Source organism: Cavia porcellus, unplaced genomic scaffold (genome assembly GCF_034190915.1).
Source record: "Cavia porcellus strain 051 isolate PalLab524CR breed Dunkin Hartley unplaced genomic scaffold, mCavPor4.1 scaffold_20, whole genome shotgun sequence".
Lineage (NCBI taxonomy): Eukaryota > Metazoa > Chordata > Mammalia > Rodentia > Caviidae > Cavia > Cavia porcellus.
The window spans coordinates 21173965-21200706 of record NW_026947503.1 but is presented as its reverse complement, the minus strand read 5'-3'; the positions used below and the strand labels follow the sequence as shown (position 1 = coordinate 21200706).

The 26742-nt window shown below is 35.6% G+C and overlaps 1 protein-coding gene across 20 annotated transcripts in view; it reads right to left on the bottom strand.

The window, feature by feature from the left end:
• Positions 1-26742, bottom strand: part of Pign (phosphatidylinositol glycan anchor biosynthesis class N) — a 132334-nt gene that overhangs the window by 62876 nt on the left and 42716 nt on the right. The gene's annotated exons all lie outside the window — the stretch shown is intronic.

Genomic DNA, 26742 nt, shown 5'->3' with positions numbered 1-26742 from the left:
TCCTCTGCTTTTTCAGACACTAAGCATTTGTAATATTTTCCTGGAAGTTTTAGAAATGGAATTAGTGAACAAAAGGGCACAGACATATTTTGATTATATCTAAACTGAATTCCTCAAATTTCTATAAAAACCTTCTAATTGACCTCCTTCCCCTTGCTCTAATCTATTTAGCTTTCTAAAATAGTAATCATATTATCTAACTATCTTGCAATTGTTATGGACATCTTACTGTTCACTTTATCAGCTCTATCCTTCCTGGACTACTGATATACTCTGGGTCTACCAGTTAACTTCCCATTACTCCAAACATAACCCGCTAGTACATAATGGTTAAACTCTTTACTTTTCACTTATTTTGTATATACATTTGAGTTCTTGCTTATAAGATCTTCCTTTCTCTGCTTTTCAAAATCAAATTTTTAGATGATTCAATCCAAATCTCACCCTATACCATTAGCACTTTAGTGTGGTTTAATGATCTTTTTATTTTCTTTCAATTAAATTTTAATGTTCATGTGGATCAAGATAATGTCTTATATTTCGGTTAATTTATACAATAATACTCAGCAAAGTGCTAAGACCTTAAAATAATTCAATAAATCTTAATTGATCAAAATGCTATCAAATATTGGCAGATCTAAACATGAAAAAAAATGAAAGGATGATAATATATACTGCCATTCTTAAAGTACTTAAGGACTTGCTAAATTCAATAAAAAAAGAAAAGTAAGCTTATCTGACACTAATGTACCTAAACCAGCTTAATAAACCTTCCAAACAAAGCATTAAGAAGGAAGTGATAAGAAAAAAGAAATATTTGTTATATTACATAATTGTATATTTAAAGTAGTCAGACACAGAAATAGAGATCAAGCTAGTTTACAATTTGTCTTGATTTGATTATTTATAAACCAGGGTGACATATCAAAGGTAGACATATTAAAACTTTGAAACACACATGGAATTCATCAAAATGTTCTGTACAAATCTCTCTGTAGTTCCATGACATTGAGGACTTACAAATTTGTCCCAAAGCATAATTTTTTTTCCAAATTTTTACATCAAGTTGAGAAGAGATGCAAAATAAAATTTCTTAGTATTACATAATTTAAACCTAAAGAGGTTTTGTGAAAACAGTGATGTAAAGAATAGAATGTATAACATGTTCCTATTTATGTTTAAAAAGGCAAACAAAACAAACATCATCAACAAAACAAAATGGGTTGGCAGGTAAGTAACTAAAAGAATATCATATAAAAATAAAACGAGAGATATGTATGCATAAACAGACAAAACTTTAAAGTCTTGCTGAATAAAAGAGTTGCAAAAACAGTAGATTTTTAAAATAGGGATTCAGCTGTATTATCTTTTCTTTCAAAAAAAGGATTTAAAGAAAAATAGTGAAATGTTAAACTATAGCTCTAAGTACAAGAATTTCTAATATAACCTATTTTTCAGAATGAAATAAAATATAAAGTTTAATAAATTGGATACATAAATACATGTAAATATGTACACACATTTTTATATACATAAACTGATACATAATAAGCTAACATTTCACCTCTAGAGAGAAACTTTTAAGACTATAACAGGAGAAGAAAGGCAACTCTTAATTATTGTTTGTGTAACTGTTACTGTACACATGTATTATTTTTGCTTCCTTTCAAAATGTTTTAAAAAAATTTTAAGATAGAGTCTTGCTGTATTCTTGATACATATTCTGGCCTGGCCTTGAACTCAGTATGTAGTCCAGGCTGAACTTAATAGTTGCAGCAATCTTCCTGCCTCAGCCTCCTAAGTACTGGGATTACAGACATGTGCCATCACATCTAGTTCCTGCTATTTCCTTCTCCCTTCAATTGGTTCTAAATAATGCAATTAAGGCTAGCTAAGATACTGATAAGTGATCTTTAAGGGCAAATAACAATTTCCTGTTTTCTCAAATTGTGTTCCCTGTAGAACACAGCAGGATGGCAGAACCAGTTAACTCCTGGAAGGTCAACTGGGGACAAGCCCCAAAATAAGAGGCTATGACTTCCCAGGATACTAAAGTTTACATATCAGAAATTGAAGTAACAACCTTCTAACTTCATTCACATGCTGTCCCAATTGAGTTATGCAAACTGGTCTTTCTTGTGTTTTTCTCCTTGAATATTGCAGAGGTGCTTGCTCTCCGCCCAGTTAGCTCAGCTTCCCTTGCTCACGTAATTCCTACAACCCTTGAAAGGTTCTTGCCCTAGTATAAATTACTGCATGTTTTATGGCGGTGGTCTAATGTGGTAGAAGGCCAAAGTGGGAACGCTTACCACTTCCTGCTTCTTCCTCAGCCTTAACTGCCATTCCCCTTCTTGGTGTGCATGAAGAAAACTCCAATCAACCCCTCGTGCATCATCAATGCCCACCTAAGCACCACCCCCGCTCAAAGGTTACATATGTCCCAACCCCTCAAATTCCGGCCGAAGGGGGAAATGCAGCTGCCATGGGTTGTTTGCTCCTTCCTACGTCCGCGTCTCAATAAACCTGTTCTTTTTGTACTTTTGCTTCTCTATTGCACCAGAAAACTCTTTCATAATGGTGCTGTGACTTGGGAAGGCAGAGTGCCTTAGCTCCTGGAAACCACTCCCAATTCAAGCTACTCTGCCTATGAACCACCTACTTGCGACCCGCATGTAACAGCAACCTTCCTCACTCATCTGAGCTGCCGCATGGGGTTTTCTGTTTCCATTCCTAAAATTCACAAGCTTATGTGAGAAAACCTACCCTTGCCATCCCTGGACAGAGATAACAGTTTTCACACTCCTTAGGCCAGACAGCCTGAGGCAAAACTGTTATTTTTGTCCCCTGGGACCCCATCCTGCACTCTTCAGTGACCAGCAAAGGAGAATGGGAGTTGGGACTTTCAGTGTCACACTTTCAAAACAAGTGACGACCTCTTTCAAAACAGGTGAAGACCTCTTTTGATAGGTGTGACCCAGGACAGCTTCCACGTTCCTTGGAGGGGAGCTAAAGCTCTTACATCCCAAGGCGAAGCTGTTCTCTCAGCTGACTTATAATTCGGTCTTGGGGACCACTTCCTGTCCCCTGAAAAACACACCTCTGAGGTGCCCAGTTCATAACCTTGGTGTTCTTGGCCTCAAGAAGGCTATAAAAACCAAAAAGCTGATCTTTTATTTATGCTTTTGTCACAATGGTGGCAAGCTGGCAGAAACTCTTCCTTTTTAGGCCTTTTCACTTTGAGGACGTGTCTTTCTCTCACTCTGTCTTGTATAATGGCCCACACACTTCAGGCTCACTCTTCTCCATCAGGCCTCCCTCCCTCCCCACCAGACCCATCTTTACAGCTCCTCCTCTGTATTTCCCAGACCAAATCCCACAGCTGTCTCAGCCGGAGGTTTCTGTGCCTCTGTGCCATCTTCTCCCCCTTCCTCATCTCCAGTGGCCTCTAACCCTTCCCTTAGTTTCTTTCCCCAGTCACCACTTTCACAGTCCCCTCCACCTGAGCCACCTATTCCATCAGATGGTTCTTTATCCCTTACCCTGTGTTGCCATTTTCCCCACCAGCCCACCATATTCAGTCTCATGCGTTCCAGCATTCCAGCAAGCCACATGGTTCTCAGCAGCCATCTTGCTGCAGCTCAGGTGGAGGACAGCTGCCATCCTGCAGCCCTCCTCCATACAACAGTGCACCACCATCTTGTGACAGGTCACAGGGTCAATGGTCGCCATCTTGTGGTCCCTCATCATGGGACCAGCAGCAGCCATCTATAGGCTAGTCCCGAGGGATTAGTTCATATTCATGCTCCTTTTTCCCTCTCTGACCTATCTCAGATTAGTCATAAATTAGGTTCCTTTTCTGCTATTTTTGTTTCAAGAGGAGCAATTGTAATTGATTTACAAAAAGATTCACACTAGTCTATTTATTATAGCTCAAATTGGCCAAATATATTTGAGTGTACTCTGATTTTGTAATGTTTGTCAGTCTATATACCTGTTGTCTGTTGTCCAGTCGTTATATGGATTGTCTGTCCATGTTTGTCCAATTGCCTGCTCTGTAAACAGCTGTTCCTTTTTATTTGAGCTCAACAATCTTTTTTCCTCTTCTTTTGCATTTTTAGACCATTTAATCAAGGTTTACTTGGGGTGTAGATTTAAAAAACTTGCTTCCACCTAGGTTGCCAGCTGATCAAAATGATGCTAGAATTGGTTTAACAAAATCCCTTGGGGTAAGGAGATATTGGATAGGACTTCAACTGATAAATAAGAAAGTGTGAGGCTGGGGATTTAGCTCAGTGGCATAAGCACCTGCCTTGCAAGCAGGCGGTTGTGAGTTCGATCCCTGGTACCGATAAAAATAAAAAAGACAAAAAAGAAAAAAGAAAAAAAAAAAAAAAAGAAAGTGGCCACCTGGTAACTTTAATCAGCTATTGCTCATTAATTGGAGGCCCCAGTAATCTCCATAGCCTTATGGGAGACACCTCAACTAAAGTTCATATGACTAAGACAATTCATTGTTGCTAATCTGATGGTGTGTATTCATGACTTCAAAGGGATTGTTTATGATGACAAGTGTTTTCTTTCAGATACAGACATCTGCCTTTTTCTTGTGCTCCAGCTAGGAGATTCAGGTTGTACCAACATGAGGTCACCAGTCAAATAATAATTTTTAAACAAAAATTTATATAATATATATCATACTTAGAGATGTTTAGATAGTGAGCAGTCCAAACAATGTCACAAATTTCTTCAGTCCTCAAATTTTTTTTTTTCAGTCCTCAAATTTTAAAACACCCATGGTTAATAGAAAATAATAGTTTCATTTAATGTTCTATGTTAAGCTTACTGCCTCTACTGCACTGTACTGTTACCAATCTGCTGGATGTTCAACAACTATATGATGCATATTGGGGCCAAAATTAACTGTGCTCAACTGGCGTTAAATGACACCACAGCTGATCTCTCTCTCCTAAATAAAAAGATGAAATTAATAAAACAGGCCATCCTCCAAAAATCAGATGGCATTAGACATTCTAACAGCACAGGAGGTACTTATACAATTGTAAAACCTAAATGTGTGTATGACAAATGAATGACATGTCAGTTTCTAAAATTCTCTGGACATTATGCTTATCCTCCTTATGGGAAGCAATTACTAAAATTATACTCATAAATACCCTGTTGATTCTATTATATGACTCCTGTATACTTACTGCTTCTTTGCCTTTGTCGCTTGTAGACTTAAAGCTATATACCTAGCTGCCTGCTGTTTACCGAGGGCCACTAGTTAAAAACTGCAGAGTATCCCTGACTGTAATGCGACAACTTCAACCCCCTTCAGTCTGTCAGACTGGTCTCTACCCATTTTCTTCAGAGAAAAATGCTACAGGCAGCTAAGTCAGTTAAAAATGTTATGGGCAGTCAGACAGGGGTAGGGCCTCAAAATAGCCAGTACAGAGAACCAGATGTCTTGTGACTATAGTGGAGACAGATACCTCCACTGTGGGCCAGATCCCAAGACAAAAGGCCAAACTTGGCCCTCAAACCCCACAGGGAGATCTTCTTAATATTGCTTTTCATGTTTTCAACAACAGAGATAAAAATCAAAAGGAAAAATAACAATCTGATCTTTTAGTAGTGACACTTGGAGCTCTGAGACAGGTAAATCAAGACAAGGCGAAGCTGCCCAAACCTCTCCCAGACCAGGCTTCAAGTGCAACAAAAGAGGACATTGGGCAATAGAATGCACCAATCCTGGCATTCCTCTGGGGCCCTGCCCCTATTGCAATCTCAAGGGCCATTAGAAGACTGACTGTCCTAGCCACCAGGGAGAGGGTAAGCCATCCTCTAATTCCTTGCCCTCATAGGAGATCTCGTGACCACCGGATTCATCGTAACTATTCTACTTGGACTTGCTGCTGAAGACTGATGGGGCTCAGGGTCCCCAGCCCCACATTAAGGTATCCTTCTCAGAGCCCCAGGTCCCAATGGAGGTTGCAGGTAAGACACTGTCTATACTTGTGAACATAGAGGCCATGTATAGTGTTCTTTCTGAGTTTTCAGGCCGTTATATTAAGTCCTAAGTCTCTATAAAGAGTGTTGATGGCCAATCTACACAGCCTTTGCAGACAGGGCCCATTCCATGCAGGTTCCAGACTCTCTTCATTACCCATAGCTTCCTAACAATTCCAACATGTTCCACACCCCTTTTCAGATAGGGATATTCTTCAAAAGCTTAACTTCTCCTTTACCTTCTCCCTCCCCACAGCTCTCTGTCCTCCAGCCATCGTCACAGTGTGCTGCAAAGCCATCCCTTCCTTTCCCTTCCTCTCTGGTTGATCCCATAGTTTGAGATACTTCCAATCCCACCTGGTGCATTACCCATGCCATGCCTATTTTAGTTCATCTTAGGGATCCTTAAATTTTTCCTTGCGTTCCCCAATATCCTGTAACTCCCAAACATTTATGGGGACTTAAATCTATAATCAAGCATCTTTTAGACAATGGTTTTCTTAAACCTCCCCATTCACCCCACAATACTCCCGTCCTCCCAGTATTCAAGCCTGATGGGTCTTATCGTCTAGTGCAGGACCTTGGGGTAATCAATAATGCCATTACCCCAATCTACCCAGTGGTGCCAAACCCTTACACCATGCTTTCTCATATCTCTCCTTCTACCACTCACTTTACAGTCATAGATCTTAAAAATGCTTTTTATTCCTTTGTGTTTATACAGACTGACCCAGACACTCTGAGACCTCAGCAACTTATACCTGTCATCTCTAAAGTAAAACTTCTCCTCAGGGACACATAGCACCCCCTTCCTTTCCTGTTCATCAATTTTGTAGACACATCCCTGGTCAGGACTGACAGGTAGATTTTACACAGATGCCCCGCCATAAAACTTTTTCAATCCTCACTGTCAATCAATCTTGAATCACTCTTTCTTCATAAGATAATAAATTCTGGGAGAGGTGTAGGATCAAGGCCTTTGCCTATGTATCCTCACTTGGATCAGACTTAAGGAACTTTGGCTGCCCATAACTATGAATATGTCTTAGAGTCTTTACTCTTGCTGTGGGATGCATTGGTGGTAACTTGCCAGGATTTCAATAACATTTCAATGGGATTACATATATAACCTTCTGGATTATGAAGCACACCAACAAAGGGATTATAATATTTGGATTATAATATACAATATTTGGATTCAATAAGCTCCCATATATTATTTTTCATTAACATTTTACTAACCAATTTTTAAAAATACAATAAATTTTAAAATGTTAAAAATTAACTATATCTTCTAAGATAGAAAATCCTGGATATATTACTTCTCTCCAGGAACAACTAGAAAATATGACAAAATTAAAAATAAATTTAAAAGTTCAAGATAATTAAGAATTAAAGAACCTAAAATCCTAGCAAGAAAAAAAACCACAGAGAAGTGACCAACATTTTGTAGGCTGCAAACCTTTATAACATCTGCCAACCTTATTTTTAGAACAAGGCAAATAGCTGAGTATTGAGACATACAGCTGATGCTAGGAGACAGAAAATCCAATAGGGCATTGGACTATCTAATAATACTGGAGAATGAACACAAATAAACAACCTGATGTTATACCTCTAACATCTAGAAAAAGAAGAGCAAGTCAAGCCCAAAGTCAAAAGAAGGGAGGAAATTATAAAAATAAGAGCAGAAATTAATGCAATAGAGACTAAGAAAACCATTCAAAGAATCAATGAATCAAAGATTTGGTTCTTTGAAAGAACAAATAAAATTGATAAGCCCTGAGTCAACCTTATTTTTTTTAAAAAAAAGAAACTCAAATTCATGCAAGAAGGAATGAGAAAGGTGAAATCACTAGACTGTGGAAATACGGAAGATCATCAACACCTATTTCAAAAACCTCTACTCTCATAGGTTCAATAACACAGAAGAAATAGACAGATTCCTAAAAAGATATGAAGTAGCAAAGCTGCATCAAGAAGATGTAAAACTGCTGAATAATCTAATTTCCATTAATGAAATTGAAAATGTAATTAAGTCTTACCTACAAAGAAAAGCCTAGGCCCAGACAGATGCACTGTGGAATTCTACAAGCAATACAAAGAAGACTTAATGCAGATACTCCTCAAACTCTTCCATGAAATCAAATGGGAAGCAATTCTTCCTAAGTCATTCCTGAAAGCAAATATTACTCTAGTACCAAAACCTGAGAAAGATCCAACCAAAAAAGGGAACAACAGGCCAATCTCCCTAATGAACAGAGATGCAAAAATTCTCAATAAAATATTAGCAAACAGGATGCAACAAATCATCAAGAAAATTATACACCACGAACAAGTAGGATTCATCCCAGGCATGCAGGGATGGTTCAACACAGGTAAATCAATAAATGTAATCCACCATATCAACAGAGCCAAAAGTAACAATCACATGATCATTTCTATAGATGCAGAAAAGGCTTTTGATAAGGTCCAACACTCGTTCATGATAAGAACCTTACAGAAAATTGGAATAGGTGGTCTTTACCTCAGTATGATAAAGAGTATCTATGACAAACCAACAACCAGTCTCATATAAAATGGCCAAAAACCGAAAGCCTTTACCTTAAAATCAGGCACAAGACAAGGATGTCCCTTACCATGGCTGCTATTCAACATAGTACTGGAAATACTAGACAGAGCAATTAGACAAGAGAGAGAAATAAAAGGAGTAAAGATAGGAAAAGAGAAGTAAAATTATGATTATTTGCAGACAACATGATACTGTACATAGAAGACCCCCAAACTCCATTGAAAGAATCCTAGATATAGTAAATAAATTTAGCAATATAGCTGGATACAAAGTATTCAAAAATCAACAGCATTCATATACACTAGCAACAAAATCACTGAGAGAAATAAGAGAAGCCACACTCTTTACACTAGCATCCAAAAAAATGAAATACTTAGGAATTAATCTCACAAAAGAAGTAAAAGATTTATACAGGCAAAATTATAATACCCTGAAAAAAAATTGAAGAGGATCTTAGAAAATGGAAAGACATTCCTTGCTCATGGATAGGAAAAATAAATATTGGAAAATGGCCATTATCCCAAAAGCGTTACACAGATTCAATGCAATACCAATGAAAATACCACTAACATACCTCATAAAACTAGAGAAATCACTCCTAAAATTCATCTGGAACCAGAAGAGACCTAGAATGGCAAAGACAGTTCTAAGCAGCAAAGGCAAGGCATCACAATCCCTCAGTTGAAGTTATACTACAAAGCAACCGTAGTAAAATCAAAATGGTACTGAAATCAAAACAGAGCTGAAGATCAATGGAATACATTTAGAAGATACAACCACAACTACAAACACACTCAACCACCTTATCTTTGATAAAGGGGCCAAACATGTTCACTGGAAGAACAACAGTCTCTTTAATAAATGGTGCTGGAAAAACTGGCTCTCCATATGCTGAAAAAGAAAAGTAGACCCATGTGTATCACCATATACTAAACTAAAATCTAAATGGATCAAAGATCTAAATATTAAAACAGAAACACTAAATCTGTTGGAAGACAATGTAGGTAAAAAATCTTGAAGACATATGGGTAGGTAGGACAGGAATCAATAAGTGGGATCATGTCTTATTAAAGAGTTTCTGCATGTCAAGAGAAATCTCCAGCATAGTGAAAAGAAAATCCAAAAACTGGGAAAAAATCTTAGTGAACTGTCCCTCAGACAAAGGACTTCTGTCTAAAACATATAAAGAATTTTTAAAAAATCAGACCCCTGAAATTCAATGACCCAATCCAAAAATGGGCATCTGACATGAATATACAATTCTCAGATGAAGAAATACAAATGGCAAATAAATACATGAGAAAATGTTCATCATCATTACTCATTAGAGAAATGCAAATTAAAACTAAACTGAGATTTCATCTCACTCCTGAAAGAATGGCCAGGACCAAGAAAACTACCAACAAATGCTGGAGAGGTTGTGGGGGAAAAGGAACTCTTCTGCACTGTTGGTGGAAGTGTAGACTGGTGCAACTACTGTGGAGGTCAGTCTGGAGATTCCTAAAAAAGCTGGGATTGGAAGTCCCATTTGACCCAGCTATTCCACTTCTAGGCATATTCCCAGAAGAACTGAAAACATCATACCACAGTGATATACGTGCACTCATATTTATAGCAGCACAATTTGTAATAGCCAGATATTGGAAACAACGTAAGTGTCCATCAGCTGAGGAATGGATAAAAAAAGTTGTGGTATTTTTATACAATGGAGAACTACTCAGCTATAAAGAATGATTCCATTGAGATATTTATAAATAAATGATTCCATTGAGATATTTATAAATAAATAAATTTATAAATAAATGAGATATTTATAAATTTATAACTTGAGACCATACTCATAAGCAAAATAAATCAAACTCACATGTATTCCGTATGATCTCCTGAGTGTAAGTAATGGTAAGAGTGCATAAGATTTTATGGTAATGATGATTCTCCATTACATTGCTTTGAAGCCTTATAATGTTTTCATTCATTAGTTAGAATGGGTTTATTCTGTTTTGTTTGATTTTATTATGTGTGATGGTATGAACAGCTATTTTGAAGAAAACAAGATACTATGGCAGCCATTGCTAATTTAAGTTCTACCATGCTTTTGTTCTTCAATTGGTTCTATCATGTTGTATCTTACTAGATTTTAATATATGTGACAGTATAAACAAATTTTTTATGGAAAATATGATAATATAGTAGCCATTGTTCATTTTCTGTTATTTGGTTCTGAATGCTCTGTAATACTTTCATTATCTTGAATGATTTTATACTATTTTGTTACATTTAATATCATTGTATGTGAAGGTATGCTCAACTATTTCAAAAAAAGAGACATTATGGTAGCTAATGTTAATATCCATCTGTCTTATTGTGAAGTGCTGTGTTGCTTCCATTGTTCTGTTCTCATCTGCTTTGTTCTGTCTTTTGTCTTAATGTCTTTAAAATAAAATTTGAAAAAATTTCAAAAAATAATCAGTGGGTTAATTCATTGATATCCATAATTTGAAGATATTTCTGGGAGGTGCTAAGGCCTAGTTGAAAAAGGCTGTGGATTAGGCAGACATGGAACTGAATGTTGGGAATTATATCTTGTCCCCGGCCCCTCCTAGCACCTCTGCATTTTCCTCTTTCTTTTCCCGCTGCTATGGAATGAACAGTATTTCTCCTCCATGAAGTTCCATTATATTTTACTTCAACACAGGCCTGAAACAATGAAGTACTCAATCATGAACTGAAACCTACGAAACTAGGAGCCAAAGTAAAATTTTCCTCTTAAGTTGTTTTTCTTAGGTAATTTGTCAAAGCAATGAGAAGCTTATTTATGTTTGGATATCCCTCCAAAGCCTCATGTAGTCATGTGGGTGGGTTCCTAGAACTTGTGACTGATTCATGATCCAGTGCTGGGATTATGGGTGTGAGTGCCTACATACAATATAAAAGACAGAAAAGACTTTTCTCTGTGTGCTCCTCCCTTTGTGCTCTTGTTTTTGCTGTTTTCAGCCACCATGAATTATTGCCCTCTGCTATGTGCCACTCTGCCTTGGAGCTAGTTGATTATGCATTTTTGAAACCTCCACAAACTGTGAGCTAAATAAACCTTTCCTTCCTTAATTTTGGGCATCAGGTATTTTGTCTCAGCAATGAGAGAAAAGTAACCAGCACAGAAGCTAACACAGATCTTTAATAAAAATGATCAAGAAAAAAAGGGAGAAAGCACAAATCAATAATCCTAAAAAACATTTGCAAGTCTCCTACACTAAAAATAATAAAATAGCACAATTAAAGAAAACTCTAATAAATGAAATTATAGGATATAAAGATTGAAATAATCTATATCATAGAGATAGCAATTACAGAGTTGGTGCAATCCTAATCAAAATCTCAGTAGATAGGTATGTGTATGAAATTGAAGAAATACAAATTTTTTGTAGTTGTATTTCTGCAAAGACAGAAATACAACTACAAAAAGTTTTGCACAATGAAAAAGCTCTAAGACATCAAAACAAAATTATAGTAATTAAGAGTACTATACTTGTCTAAAAGACATACAAATAAGCAGAATAGTAACAAATTCCTAATACAAGTCACTGTATTGATGATGTGGTGTAATGATTATACCATAGTGAGGTTTAAGTAAGAGTTTTTCAAAAAGAGGTAATACATATGGCAAAAAATGAATCCTAACCCTGGCCTCTTACTATCATGAAAGTAAATGATGAATTGTAGGTCTCAATGTGCAAGATAAAATGATGAAAATTTCAGCATATAAAATAAGACAATATGTTACATAACTGGAGAGGTAGTAACTTCTTAAATGCACTAAAAGTATTCACTGCAAGGAAAAATATTAATAAATTATCTTAAAACTTAAGACTCATGTTTATCAAAAAAAGATGAGATATTGGATGGATCATACAAGTATCACTGAAGATACTTGTAATATATTTATTCAGTAAAAACCTTTCTTCTAAAATAGATGATGAACACTTACAAGTCATAAGAAGATGAAAAGTCATCCAAAAAAATGAGCAAAAGTGAACTGAGACCTTATACAAGCAGATACCAAATGCTCCCTAAACATATAAAAATGTGTTTAAGTTTTCTGGGTCTCAGTGCAAATTAAAATCTCACTGTGGCATCACTCAATACCTACCAGAGCTGTGACAATAAAGACAGCAGCTAACACTGGTGAAGCTGTGCCAGTAGGAGTGTAAGTTGGTAAACCACTTTGGAAAATGATTACATTCAAGGTTAAGATACACATGCCCTATGACTAAACAAATCTTTGGTATACAACAATTATACTGACATGTATATTTTCAACAACAGGCTTATCTAAGAATGTTTGCTCATATGGACTATCTATAATAGTTCTCAACTAGAAAATATTTAAATGCTCAACAATAGTCGAATAGATAAATTCACCCAACTGTATTCTAGATAGCAATGAGAATAAATTATTATAACAACAAAGCAACATGGTCAAATCTAACAAACAGCATGTGGTAAGCAAAATTAGCTAAGCAAAAGTATACTTAAATAAATTCATTTATACAATATTGTAAAATAATCAAAATTATCCATGTGATTAAGATCAGGATAAGATACCCTTGGAGAGAAGTGATGTTTGGTTACCTACAAACATGCTAAATTTGCAAAAATTCATTAAGTAATAATATTATGCTTTCTGTACTTTTCAGAATGCATGTTATATATTTAAATAAAATCTGTGCAAAAATAATATCATGAAACAGTGAAATGGCTAAAATTTAGCATACCAAGTATGAGGATATTGAAAATTTGGAAACTGAAACACTGTTAGTAGGAACTGAAGGGGTTAAAAAATATGTTACTCTGGCATAATGACTATTGTGAATTAAAGACAGATGAAAGGGCAGATGTAAAAAAGATTATTGAGTTTTCTTTCATTTGTTTCTTCAAAGTAGGACATTAAGTTTCCATGTGAAAAATGTTCTTCCTATCCCAGAAGGAAAACTAAAGATAGGGAAAGCTATTAAGAAGAGGAAACTAAAGATAGGGAAATACGTATAAACCTGTTTTGGGGGATCTTTCCTCCTTTGTTTTTTTGAGACAGGGTCTCACTGTGTCATCCAGGCTGGCCTTAAACTCATGGTGATTCTCCTGCCTCAGTCTCCTAAGTGCTAGGATTACAGGTGAGGGCCACTGCACACAGCAAACAAACTTTGTTAGATAAATCCTTATCACTCAGACATTTCTCCACCCAATTATTCCAAACGCCTTTCCTCTTTATGCTTTCATAATTTATTATCCTTTGTCTAACTCAGTCCTAAGAATCCATCTCTAAATACATCTTCAGGTCTTTATTTCATATGAAAATTTCTGTATTACATAAAATTTTATTAAACATATTCATGTTTTTTTTCTTTGATCTGTCCTATGTCAATTTAATTCTCAAGCCTGAGCTAAAATAGTAAAACAAAAAAACAACAAAAAAAATCTAAAAAAGGCAGGAGTAAAAATTTAGCCCCTCCAGGAGGATCGCTGTGAGTTTGAACCTAGGCTACAAAGTAAGTACAAGGCCAGCCAGAACTACCCAGTGAGAACCTGTCTCAAAAATAAAATATTAAACTAAACTAAACTTTTCCTTCCCCTATAGACTATATGTTGTCAGTTAATTTTTTTTCAATCTTTATTAGTATATATTTGTAGTATATATTAGTACATATTTGTTGTATATAATGACTGGTACATGTACCTAATACATATTAACTTTTTCTTTTATCTGCAGTCTTAATTGTCAATTTGACTGGTTTAAGAGATTTCTGGAGTGGTACTTGGATTTGCTACAATCATGCTGGTCTATCAGCTGATGTTCACAGCAGAATTGATACTAGGAGGCTGGGCCTGGTTGGAGGAGACAGTTCAAGGGCAGCACACCTTTGTAGGGTATATCTCTTGCTTATAGTGTTCTTCTGTTGCTCTCCTTCCAAGTTGAGCACCTTTACTCTACCATGTAGCACTTACTCTAAAAAAAAAAAGTACTACCTAGTATAGCATTGCGAGAATAATGAAAAAAAGATTAAGAGAAAGAACATCATAACCGAGGAAGAATAATTTGGAAAATCTTAACAATTTTGAAATACAATGAAGTAAACAAAGGTTTTATGACTAGTTGATGATTAGTAAAACCTATTTCCCTCCCTTTGTTTTTTGTTTAGTTTAAAACATTGCTCAAACTGGCCAAAACTCCTTGCTGAAGTGATTTTCCTGCCTCAGCCTCCTCAGTATCCTGAACTACAAGTGCATGCAATTATACCCAGCAAGGACAATATTTTATAATAGTATGAGAAGCGCTGATAATGATCAGCAGTAGAGTACTTGCCTAGCATTCGTGATGTATTGAGTTTTACTCAGCACCGCCACACACACACACACACACACACACACGCACACGCACACGCACACGCACACGCACACGCACACGCACACGCACATGCAGCAAAAAATACTACTAGTTATAAGAAAAATTTTAAATTTCTGAATTTCAAATTTTGCAGGGTTGGGAGATGGAATCTGATTATTTTCTGCTCCTACATTCACATGTCTATTAAAGTGTGACAAACTGAAAACTTTCAGAGAAACCATTTTTGGAGATATTAAGATTTGCTCATGGTACAATATGTGAACAAAGAAATGGCTGGTGGCCAGTCAGGAGGAATGCCAAAGAAATTCCTAGTGATCAGATCACAAAGCGAGAAGAATAATTAAAACCACTGGGCCATTAAGTGTTTTACATTTAAACAAACTTTGGAACTGATGGGGTCCACTAGAAGGAAAAAGTACTAGCTCAATAATCAGCTTTGGCTGAGAGTACAACTGGAGACTCATGTGTGGCAGCTGTGAGACAGTAAAGGAAAAAGAAAAGAGAGGACAGAAAATTTCATTTAGGGTAATATGCAGGGAAGTGCTTTTTTGTTTTTGCGTCACAAGCAAAATTAGATTTTGCTTGTTTTCCGTTTTGTTTTGGTTTGGTTTGGTTTGGTTTAGTTGAAGTTGGGAGGGAGTCTTGTAAAATTGCTCAGGTTGTATTTGAACTCACAATTCATCCTTTTCCAAGCAGCAGATACCAATGTGGCTGGCCCAAGGTAAGTTTAAAGTCATTACAATATTTTAGTAAAATGTTTAAAGTACACACTAAATTTCACAACCTTGTTATTTCTAGAAACTATAACATTTCATTACTGAATCTAGATCTACTATAGTTTTGCTATATTACTTTTCAAAACACTTTTAACATGAAAAACATAAGGAACAAAATATTAAATTTCTTCTATTTGGTTTTAAAATAAGACATCAGAACACATTATTAAAACATAAGTATGTAATGATGTTTCATTTGAAATACAGATCTCTCCCCACTGCAAAATTGTCTTCCAAGACCAACCCAAAAATAACAGTAAGAGAACTTCCTACTGTAATAGCTCCCTATCCTATATTTGTTTCCTCTTGCCTCAACTTCTTACTTCCCTCTATCCCTTCTTCAGTGGGATGCTTCAGTCTTGGGAAACTAGCTCCCAATCGCATAGAATTCTTCTTATTTCTTTGCAGCACCTCCCTGATGGCTTGAAACTATCCATAGTAAGAATATTTACATCATGGAAATTGGCAGACTCTACTAATCAGATCTTTGGTGGCTACTTGCCTCAGACCTACTACAGTCCACTGCAACGAGTGTCAAGTTAATTAGAGTAGGTACAGTGGTAATTACTACCTCAGAAGTGAGCTAAGTGATGACTTCTTGCAACTCCATTTCACATTCCTCTCAAAGATAACAATAAGTAATGGGAAAACCCTCTTCCTGACATCACCTTACTGGCTGGAGTTGTCCTGTTTACCTTCTCTTGTTTCTAAAAATCTGCATCTCTCAACATGGGTTTGGTGCTAGTGAAGTCTTTTTTTTGGTATTAGGGATTGAACTCATGACCTCACACTTGCCAGGCAGGCACTTAGGTCACTGTCATGGAGCATTCTTATAAAAACAAGCTCACTTACATTATTACATGTCATATTGCACTATAATTTTTGCTCTATTATGTTCCCATTAGACTTTAAATCTAATGTGAATAGGCACTGTGTTTGTCTTCCAACACCTAGTACAATGCCTAGTATACACTAAGAAAACAGTGAACATTGATTGAGCCAGTGAAGCAACTAGATTAATTCTCTGTAATGGCTAAAATGATGACAAAGGTGAACCTTCTGGTAAAAGCTGAATTGTGTCTCCAAAAAGATATATTGAAATCCTAAGCCTCGATACTTATGAATACAATTATTGTTTTGAAATAGGATCTTGGCAGACTGCTATTAGTTAAGATATGATATGTCCTCCAGAGGCTTGGTCCTCAGGTTGAAACCACTGTAAAGTAGTAAAAACTTTTAAAAGGTGGGGTCTACTGGGAGATTTTAGGTCACTGGGGAGGTACCCTTGAAAAAGACTGTGAATATATGTTTCTCTTTGCTTCCCACTTGCCATGAGTAAGTAACTTATTTACTATCCACTCCCCACCATGATGCATCATTGCTTTACCACCAGTCCAAAGCAACCAAGCCAACTGGAAACTGACTGAAACCTTCAAAACTATAGGCCAAAACAAATCTTTCCTCTTTTTAAGTGGATGCATTTCATACAAATTTAACATACTTGTATGTGACTAGCATGTAGACCCACAAGGCAACATAACTTAGAGATGGACATACAGGAATAAAGCTCACGTAATGACAGAGATAGAAATTCGAACAATAAAGGTACAGGCAGGGGAACACCAAGGATTGCAAGTAACTATCAGAAGCCTGGAAGATGCAAGAAAATTCTGCCATAGAGGCTTTAGATCAAGGATCCCCAATTCCCCAAGCATGTAACAGTAAGGGTCAGTGGCCTTAAAGAAAACCAGGCCATACAGCAAAAGATAAGCAACAAGCAATCAAGGGAAGCTTCATCTCTATACAGAACAACTTTCTAAAGCTTGTATTATGGCCTGAACTCTACCTCCTGTCAGATCAGTCACAGCATCAGATTCTCACAGAAGTGCAAACCCTTCTTTGAACTGTACATAAAATGGACCCAGGTTACATGTTCCTTATTAAACCTAATCCCAATGCCAACACCACCTCTAACCCATAGAAAAATTGTCTTCCCCAAGCACCAAACAGACTGGGGACCACTGCTTTAGAGGAGACTAGACCATACCTCGATTTTGTATTTTAGCCTCTAGGACTGTGACAGACTAAATTTCTGTATCTTAAGTCACTCAGCTTGCAGTAGTTTTGTTATGAGAACCATAAAAACCTAATATACCCTCCTATAATTAGCCAAAATTCAGACTGCTAAGAAAGAAAAGTCAAAACTTTTCACTTGACCTTAGCCAAAAGGCCAAGAAGCAACAAAAAGTCAAGATTTTTCAAATGTTTTCATATCATGATCACAGATACGAATAAACTTAAAAGAATATAAACTTGAAAGACAAAATGCTTAAAATACATTTCTACATAGTAATTTGTAAGAAAAATTTTCTTTTGTAGACTAAATCTTTTACTGAAAGTATCAAACTTTAAAAGAATTTATAATTCATGTTATGTTTAAGTAAAAAAGAAAAATATATGCTCTTAAAGTTTGCAACTTATTTGCTATAAATGTTACTATACCTTTATTTCATAGTCGTCAGCACTGTAGAAGAAACTAAGCTACATTTTAACATTATCAAGAATTTTATCTGTTATTCAGGGTGGATAAATATTTGGAGGGCTTCTTTGAAATAATGCATCTTTCTCAGTTTGATTTCTTGTATATATATATATATATATATATATATATATATATATATATATATATATTAGTGTTATCTGTTCATTCCCTTTAGGGTATTTATTAAAAATATTTCAAGAAAATAAAAACAGAAAGAAGTGTAAGAACTTATTTCTAAAATAATCCCCACACTGTTAGCACAATTAAGGGCAGAGAATCATGTTATTTTTCATGATATAGGGGATCCATTAATATCTTCTCAAGCACGCAATTTAAAGGTTGTTTTTTAAAGATAAATTTCAGTTTTTAAACATAAATTTATATTTCTTACAAATAATTAGCAAATAAGATGGTAAGGCAGTGGAAAGGTTTGTGTTAAAACCAATATTTAAATTTTATCTAAGAGAAGAACTTTACTATGTATCAGCCCCCAAAAACCCAATATATGAAAAGGAATTAATATCTATTGTCATTTTGTTAGGAAATACATTTAAATTTTTGTTAAAATTTAAGTTTCTTAAATTTCCACTATAATTTTTACTTTAGGCTTTATAGTATACGCTTTTAAAATATATTTTTCCTCCTTTTTAAGGTAGCTTTATAATCCAGCCAAAGCTTTGTGCTTTTCCTAGTCATGTAGCTCCACCTGCTGGTTATGCCCTGGCAAATCATTAGGGTCCACAGGATTCAATCTTAACTTTTAGTTTCTTTTTTAAGCAGTACTATTTGTGCAAATGGGTATTTTAATGACTTTTGTTCTTTTTTAGAGGTCTTTAAAATATCAAAGAGTTTTTTAAAAAGAGGATGCAATAGGATATGAAATTACCACATGTTATAGTTTGTTTTAAATGTCCCCCAAAGCCTCATGCAGTCATGGGGGCAAGGTTTCTAGTGTGTGACTGATTCATGGATCCAATGCTAGGATTATAGATGTGAGTGCTACAGCGACCCAAGGGACAGTAGCCTACATACAGTATAAGAGAGAAAAAGAGACGTGTTCTCTTTCCTTTCTCTTTTTGCTCTTATTGCTTTGCTGTCTTCCACTGCCATGAACTGTTGCCCCTCTGGCACATCACCCTGCTATGGAGCCAGCTGATTATGGATGGAAACCTCAAACTATGAGATAAATAAACTTTTCCCCTTTTAACTTTGGGTGTCTGGTGTTTTGTCTTAGCAACGAGAGAAAAGTAACTAAGACACCGTATGAATCCACTAGACAGTTTTACAAATCTAAGATAATCTTACTTTTCTTATCTTAAACATTTGCTATTTCATTACCCTAGAAACTATTTCATGATTTGTCAATTATTCATGACTATGCTATAAAAGGTTAAATAAGAAAATAATAGAATGATAAAAAATACTATTAAATTAAAATCTGGTGATACTGGTAAAATTAGTCACTAACCATGTAATTAAAATCTCATGATTATGACTTTTTTAGATGTTTGTATACTAACATAAAGTTTCTCAAACTTAAGAACAGACAAGTGAACAGCATGCACCTGAGAACAAAAAAAGAAAGTATACTAAGGCAATCGTTTAAAAAAAAAAAAAGGAATGATTTCCTCAGAATAGACCGTGAGAAGGACATGGGCTACCTATTTAAATGTATTGCAACAGTACTCTTTAGTCTTGTATATTTAAGGGCCAAATTTACTTGATAGAGATTCTAAGACAATATTGACATTGCATGTATATATGTCATTAGAAAGAAATGATACAGAAGTGAAAAATATTCATTAGGTAAGAGAAATAAAAATAAAAGATCTGTTGTACTTACATGGTAATCTATATGTTAACTCTGCTTTACTTATTTTTCCTGGTATACCCATTAAAGATAAGTAAAGCAGAGTTAACATTTAGTCACTGCCCCCAAGTACATCTCAATACCTCAAAAGTGAAATGAAATTTTTAATGGCTAAACTGTTATTTAAAAATAACAACATATACTTATGTTACATCCAACCAAATAATAAAAAATTTCAATTTAATGTTCCACATGGCTATGGTATCTTAAACTTACATAAGTTAACACATAATTAATAAATTACTAAATTATTTAATAGATTAATATAATGCTAATACCTCCACTCAAGCACATATACTATCATTTAGGCATGTTTATTTCACACTTTGCTTATGTAGTCACATGTGTGCCAATAGTATCAGCATTTATTTTATGATTAATGATATCACAGTCTGTTATAACTACATACTTACTTTTCTTACTCAAAAATCTCCCTTTCCCATATACGTATGAATTCTTCTTAAGCTGCCATATTCTAACTCATATGATTGTCACCACTGTTAGTTTAACCATCTCTCTAGAATATTTGCCTCTAGTCTTCATCATAACAATAATTTCCTTGAGAACAGACTATCAAAAATGAATTTTCTTAGGCATGTAGTTTTAGCGCCCTTAGTTTTAAAAAGCAATATGATTCTACATTACAAAATAGTTGTCGTCAGTTAAGACTGTATCAGATTCTAGAGCCAGACTGCTAAGTTTCAAACTCTAACTCTATTTGCAAGTGAAAAATGTCAAGACACTCACTTGTGCTTTAGTTTCCTTATCGGTGAAGTGAGGAAAATACTATTTATAGTATTAGTCTCTTCATATAGTATCAAGTTACTTCTAGTAATCTATATATTTGTCTTTACTGGTATTACATCTGCTATAATAGCTTTAAGACTATTTTCCTAGCTAACAGAACAAATCTTTTATCTTGTTCCTTCTCAATATTAGCTGTTACTCTTGGGAATTTATTCTTCTATATATATTTAAAAGCCACCTTTTGTCAGGCATGATGATACATTCCTGTAATGCCATCTACTTGAAAGGCTGAAGCAAAAGGATAGCAAACTAAAGACCACTCTAGAGGAAACTAAGTGAGACTCGGATAAAATACAAATCTTGAAAGGTTGGAAAACAGTTCAGTGGTAAAGTGCTCCTTCCAATTGATTCCCAGTACAACTAAAAAAACAAACAAACCTGAATTATATGAAAGTATTTAACACAGTATTTAGTAAGTAACTTGGAGATGGCTGACATTTTTACAGTGCTAAATATTGTCAGCCAATATTATAAGATTTATATTTTCTATTATGACCTAAAGTAAAATTTTATAGTTTTTCCACAATGTTTTTCATTATTCTATTCCCAAGTAATTTTATTTCTATTATAAACAGTATTATTTTTCCTATTACATATTCTACTTAGTGTTATTAAATATTTTCACTTCTTTTAAAAGGTTTTATTAAAGCAATACATATGCATATAATTTTTAAAAGTCAAATAGTACAGAAGGGCATGACAATCAGTAAATTCTCGCCTACCCTTCATATTCCTCAGTTCACAGACCCAGACAAAAAATGCTTTCCAAGGGCTGGGGATTTAGCTCAGCGGCATAAGCGCCTGCCTTGCAAGCAGGCAGTCGTCAGTTCGATCCCTGGTACCCATAAAAATGAAAAAGACAAAAACAAACAAACAAACAAACAAAAAACCGCTGAAAAATGCTTTCCATGTGTTTGTTTTTTATCATGGTCATTACCTCCATGTTCTTACTATGCTTTTCTTCCTTGTGCTATGATTTGGTCTAAAATACTACTCCGTACCACAAGTCTCATGTGTTTAACAAAGTGACTGAATAATGGAAGGCTGATAAATGAGCTCAGTAGCTAAATGGACTAGTTAGAGGTACAGCCCAATTGAAGGTGGGTCTTTGTAAGGATGTGTTCTTGTCCCTGACACCTCCTTTCTCTTTGCTTTTTGGCTAAGAAAGGTATGACTGTTTTTCACAACCATGCCCCTCATGCCTTGCCATTTCTGCCACGGAACTAAGTGACCATGGACTGAAATGATGAGACAAAATAAATCTCTTCTTTAAATTGTGGGTGTCAAGTACTTTCTGCCAGTGACAGGAAAGTATCTAATACACTATGTTCCTCAGGCTATTTTTTGACTTAATGATCTGAGGTATTTTCTGTTGACTCTGCTGTCTCTGGCCTTCCTCCCCCTCAACAAAGCCATCTAAAATTTTAACCTGTCTGCTGGTTATCTTGGTTATCTTAATAATCTAATATGTAGATCTCTGCCTCATTCTATCAATTACAGACAGAATTCTCCACATTCTAACTTATGCATAAAATAGTACCAGTGTTATTCACTTACCTTTCCCCTCTGCCTTTCAAACTATCAATTTCACTTTTATAATGTCAAGGTTGATAGTCTTGCAGTCTATTATCGATTCATAATTAATTCTTGTCTCCTTTGCCTAAGAATTAACTCTAAAAGCTGAAAACCAGTATTTACATTGTATGACTAGTACTTAAACACACTTTACTGAATATCAAAGTTTTATAGTCTAACTAGACACTCTAATCTATTTCTTAAAACTTTCGTTCAAGTCTCTGAAGGTCTGGGAAGATGGCAGAACAGTAGGCAGCAGAGTAAATAGTCTCTCTGAGAGAAATAGTCCAGATGCTGGAATATAGCATTCTGGAGAAGACAAAAAGGAAAGAAGTGGGCCCTCTCAGCCCACGAAGAAACTAAAGTGAGAAATGAAGCCCACTGAGAGAATAAAAAAAAAAAAAAAAAAAAAAAAAAGATAAAGAAAAACTTAAACAGAAGAAGACGGTAGCTGGCGGCGCTTTCACCAGAGCCCGAACCACCCTGCTAGAAGTGCTGTCAGAACCAGGAGACATATGTGCACAGTGAAGCTGGTGGCTAGCAAGCCTTGGCAGGGGGACGTGGTGGTGGAGGGAAGCAGCAGACCAGAGACCTACATTAGCTGGTGGTGAGTGTGCGGGACTCAATTCTCCTGCGGAGGTGGATGATTGGCAGAGCACCATTTTGGAGTTGGGCAGGATAAGCCTGCAGACAGAACTACAGCGGCTTCGTTCAGCCACTCCTAGCTTGGAGCAGATTGGTGACAATTGCCTAGACTGAGTCCCACCTCTCTGTGTGGTCCAATAGCCACTGCCAAGGTTTCCCTAAAGCTATCCCTAACCAACCACACCCGCTGGTGCACACTAACATAGTGAAGATTCCCTGTGCTTAACCAGCTCAGAAGGGAGGGGCCAGCCTGCCCCACCCCTGCTTACACTCTAGTAGCCACCAGCAGACTGGGGAAAGCAGCAAACAGCAGAAATACCTAGCCAACACACTTCAGAATAATTAAAACCAATACAGGAAGTGCCAGGGACCTTGCTACCTGCTTGTCCGGAAGAAACCAGAAACATGACAGGAGGAAGAAGCAAAAGGCAGTCTCTGACCTCCAACCCAAGCAGTACTGGTCCAGGAGATGTAAACACAGAAGAGATCGGGAGTTGCACACCTGCAGTTTTTGAAGCAAAAGCAACTGAAATAAAGAAACAACTCCACGAAGTTATAAAAGAACTTAGAACAGAAATACTATTACAGGTAAAAGAAGATATGAGAAACATAATAAAAGAATTGCTAAGCACGTCTAAAGGTGAAAGAACAGAGGAGCACAGAAAAAGAGGGAAACCTTCAATGAAGAATATAAAAAAAATTTAGAACACATGAAACAGATTCAAAGAGATTACCAGGAAATTAAAAACTCCATTGAAAGCTAACAAAACTGCCTGAAAGAAACTAGGCTATCAAACCTTGAAGACAGGTTTGAAGCTTGCAATTGTGAAAGGATCAATAAAAAAAACAAGGAACCAGGAAGTAACAATACAAAGACTAGAAGATGACAAGAGGATCTATAACTTAAGAATAAAAAAATGTGAGTAAAGAAGCAGGGGTAAACTCAAATGATATACAAAGGATATTTACAGAAATAATTAAAGAGAATTTTCCAAGCATAGGAAAAGGAAATGATATTCAGATATATGAGGCATACAGAACTCCATCCAGCTATAATCAAAATAGATCTACATCCAGACATATAATAGTCAAGATCCCAGAAATTCAACACAAGAACAGAATATTAAAAGCTGTCAGAGAAAAGAAACAGATCACCTATAAAGGAAAACCTATCAGAATCATGGCAGACTTCTAGACACAAACCACCAAATCAAGAAGAGCTTGGAGTGAAGTATTCCAAGCCCTGAAAGAAAATAACCTCCAACCTACATTGATATATCTATCCTGCAAAACTATCTCTCAAAATTAATGGAGAAACAAGATACTTCCATGACAAAAAGGAACTAGGGTAGTTCATGACCACCACACCAGGCCTACAAAAATTAGTGAAGGATATTATAGTGAGAGAGAGAAAAAAGACCTTGGTTTCAGGAACAGTGTCAGAGGGGGCTCACTGACTGGGGCAGACAGTGAAATGAAGGGAAAATGTAAACAACCAATGGTAGAAAAACAACATGGCAGAGATGAGGCAAAGAAGGTTAGCCATAATCACTAACATGAATGGCCTTGATTCACCAATAAAAAGAAACACAGGCAGAGTGGATCAAGAGATAGGGTCTATCAATATGCTCTATATAAGAAACACAATTAACCCAAAAGAAACACAATTAACCCGAGGGTTTATAGACTGAAAGTCAAAGACAAGAAAACAATGCTCTGTGTGACTGGGAACCAGATAAAAGTGGGGGTAGCTTGGCCATCAGCTGCAGATAGCTAGAAAGCCATAGCACTTTTATACAATGGAAAACTACTCAGCTATAAAGAAAAATAACCTTGAGGCTCTTGTAGGTAAATGGATACAACTAGAGATCATGCTGGGGTAAAAAGGTTCAGAATCACTTAGGGGAATAGCAGGCTGCCTCTCTAATCTAAAAACTAAAAGAGTTAATGAGCTGCAAAATGTACAATGTACCCTGTGAAAGTGAAAGGGGAGGAACTGTTTAAAAAGGAAAGACAATAGTCATTGTTAATCTTTTATCATGATTTGAAAACCATATTGTTCTCATTGTTCTGTTTAGTTTGGTTTTATCCTGTTCAGTTTGTCTTCTTGTATTAGATTTGATAGCACAGATAGCTATTCCAAAGATAGCAGGATGTATTATGGTAACCATTTTTGATTTCCTGTTAAATTGATTTGAAGCCCTGTATTGCTTTCACTGTCTTGTTTTGACTGATTTTACTCTATTGTTTTGTTTGATAATATCAAGGCTGAGGGTACAGGCAACTACTTTGAAGACAAGAAGATTCACTATGATACCCATTCTGGTTTGACTATTATCTTCTTTTGAAGTCCTGTAACATCTCCAATGTTTCATTTTTATTGGTTTTGTTCTGTACTGTTTTGTTCAATTTTATTATACCCGATGATATGGGCAATTCTTTTGAAGATAGCAAGAGGCATTATGGTAACCATTGTTAATCACCGGTATTTTTTATACTAAGTCCATCCTTTTGTTTTGACTGACTCTATTTTGTTTTGTCACATTTGGTTTTATTCTCTTCAAAATAAAAAAAAGTAATAACTGTAGGAGTAATAAAACCCAAAATGTATAATTGTTATTGTAAAAAAGAGAAAAGAAAGTGCTCTAAAGGATATAACTGCATGTATGTTTAAATGTGTAAAACAGATAACCATATTACTGTTTTTATTAGATCATTGAACAGAACTGTTTGCAGTCTCATTGTTTGAATGTCCACTTTGTATGCTTTAATTTTGTAACCTGAACAACTATTTGTAAGATGATAATATGTAATCTATCAATTAGTGATTTCTTACCATTTATTATTTGAAATTCTGTATTAATTTTAACCTTTTCTCTATTTTGCTTTTTTTCCTCTTTAAATAAAATTTTTTAAAAAAGAAAAAAACTTTCATTCATGTACAATGTAGAATTCCCTTTTTCACAAACCAGCAATTGTTCAAAATCATGCACAACCTGAGGCAGCTTCACATTTGAAGTATATTTTTGACGTTTCTTTATGTTTTAGGTCCTGTTATTAGTTTTATAAAGGTGAGAGGTGAGAAGAAATATATGTCCCATTCATACCATCTTGCTGCTAATCTCTTCCAGCTTCTTTGTCTATTTATCTATTCCTTAAAATTTCATTTAGCTTCAGTTCTATCCACTTTCTATTCTCATTTACAGGATCTATTTCCTCCTGCATCCTTCTTGAATTGTTTATCTTTCTGTAACTTTCTCTCTGCATTTCCTCTTCTTATATGTTTTACTGTATTCTGTACATTTTTCACTTTGTAAAGTTAATACTGGTTTTGTTTTATGGATAAAAAGCTTCTTAAACATTCTCCCATGGTTGTGAGTTATATATTTTGAAGAACCAATTTTTCAATTTATCTTAGGTTTTCATGGTTACATTACCAGGGATCAAACTCACAACCTTGTGCTTTCCAGGCAGGCACTTATACCACTGAGTTAAATCCCTGGCCCCAATAATATACTTTTTGTTCACTTAATTGTGTTATGCTCT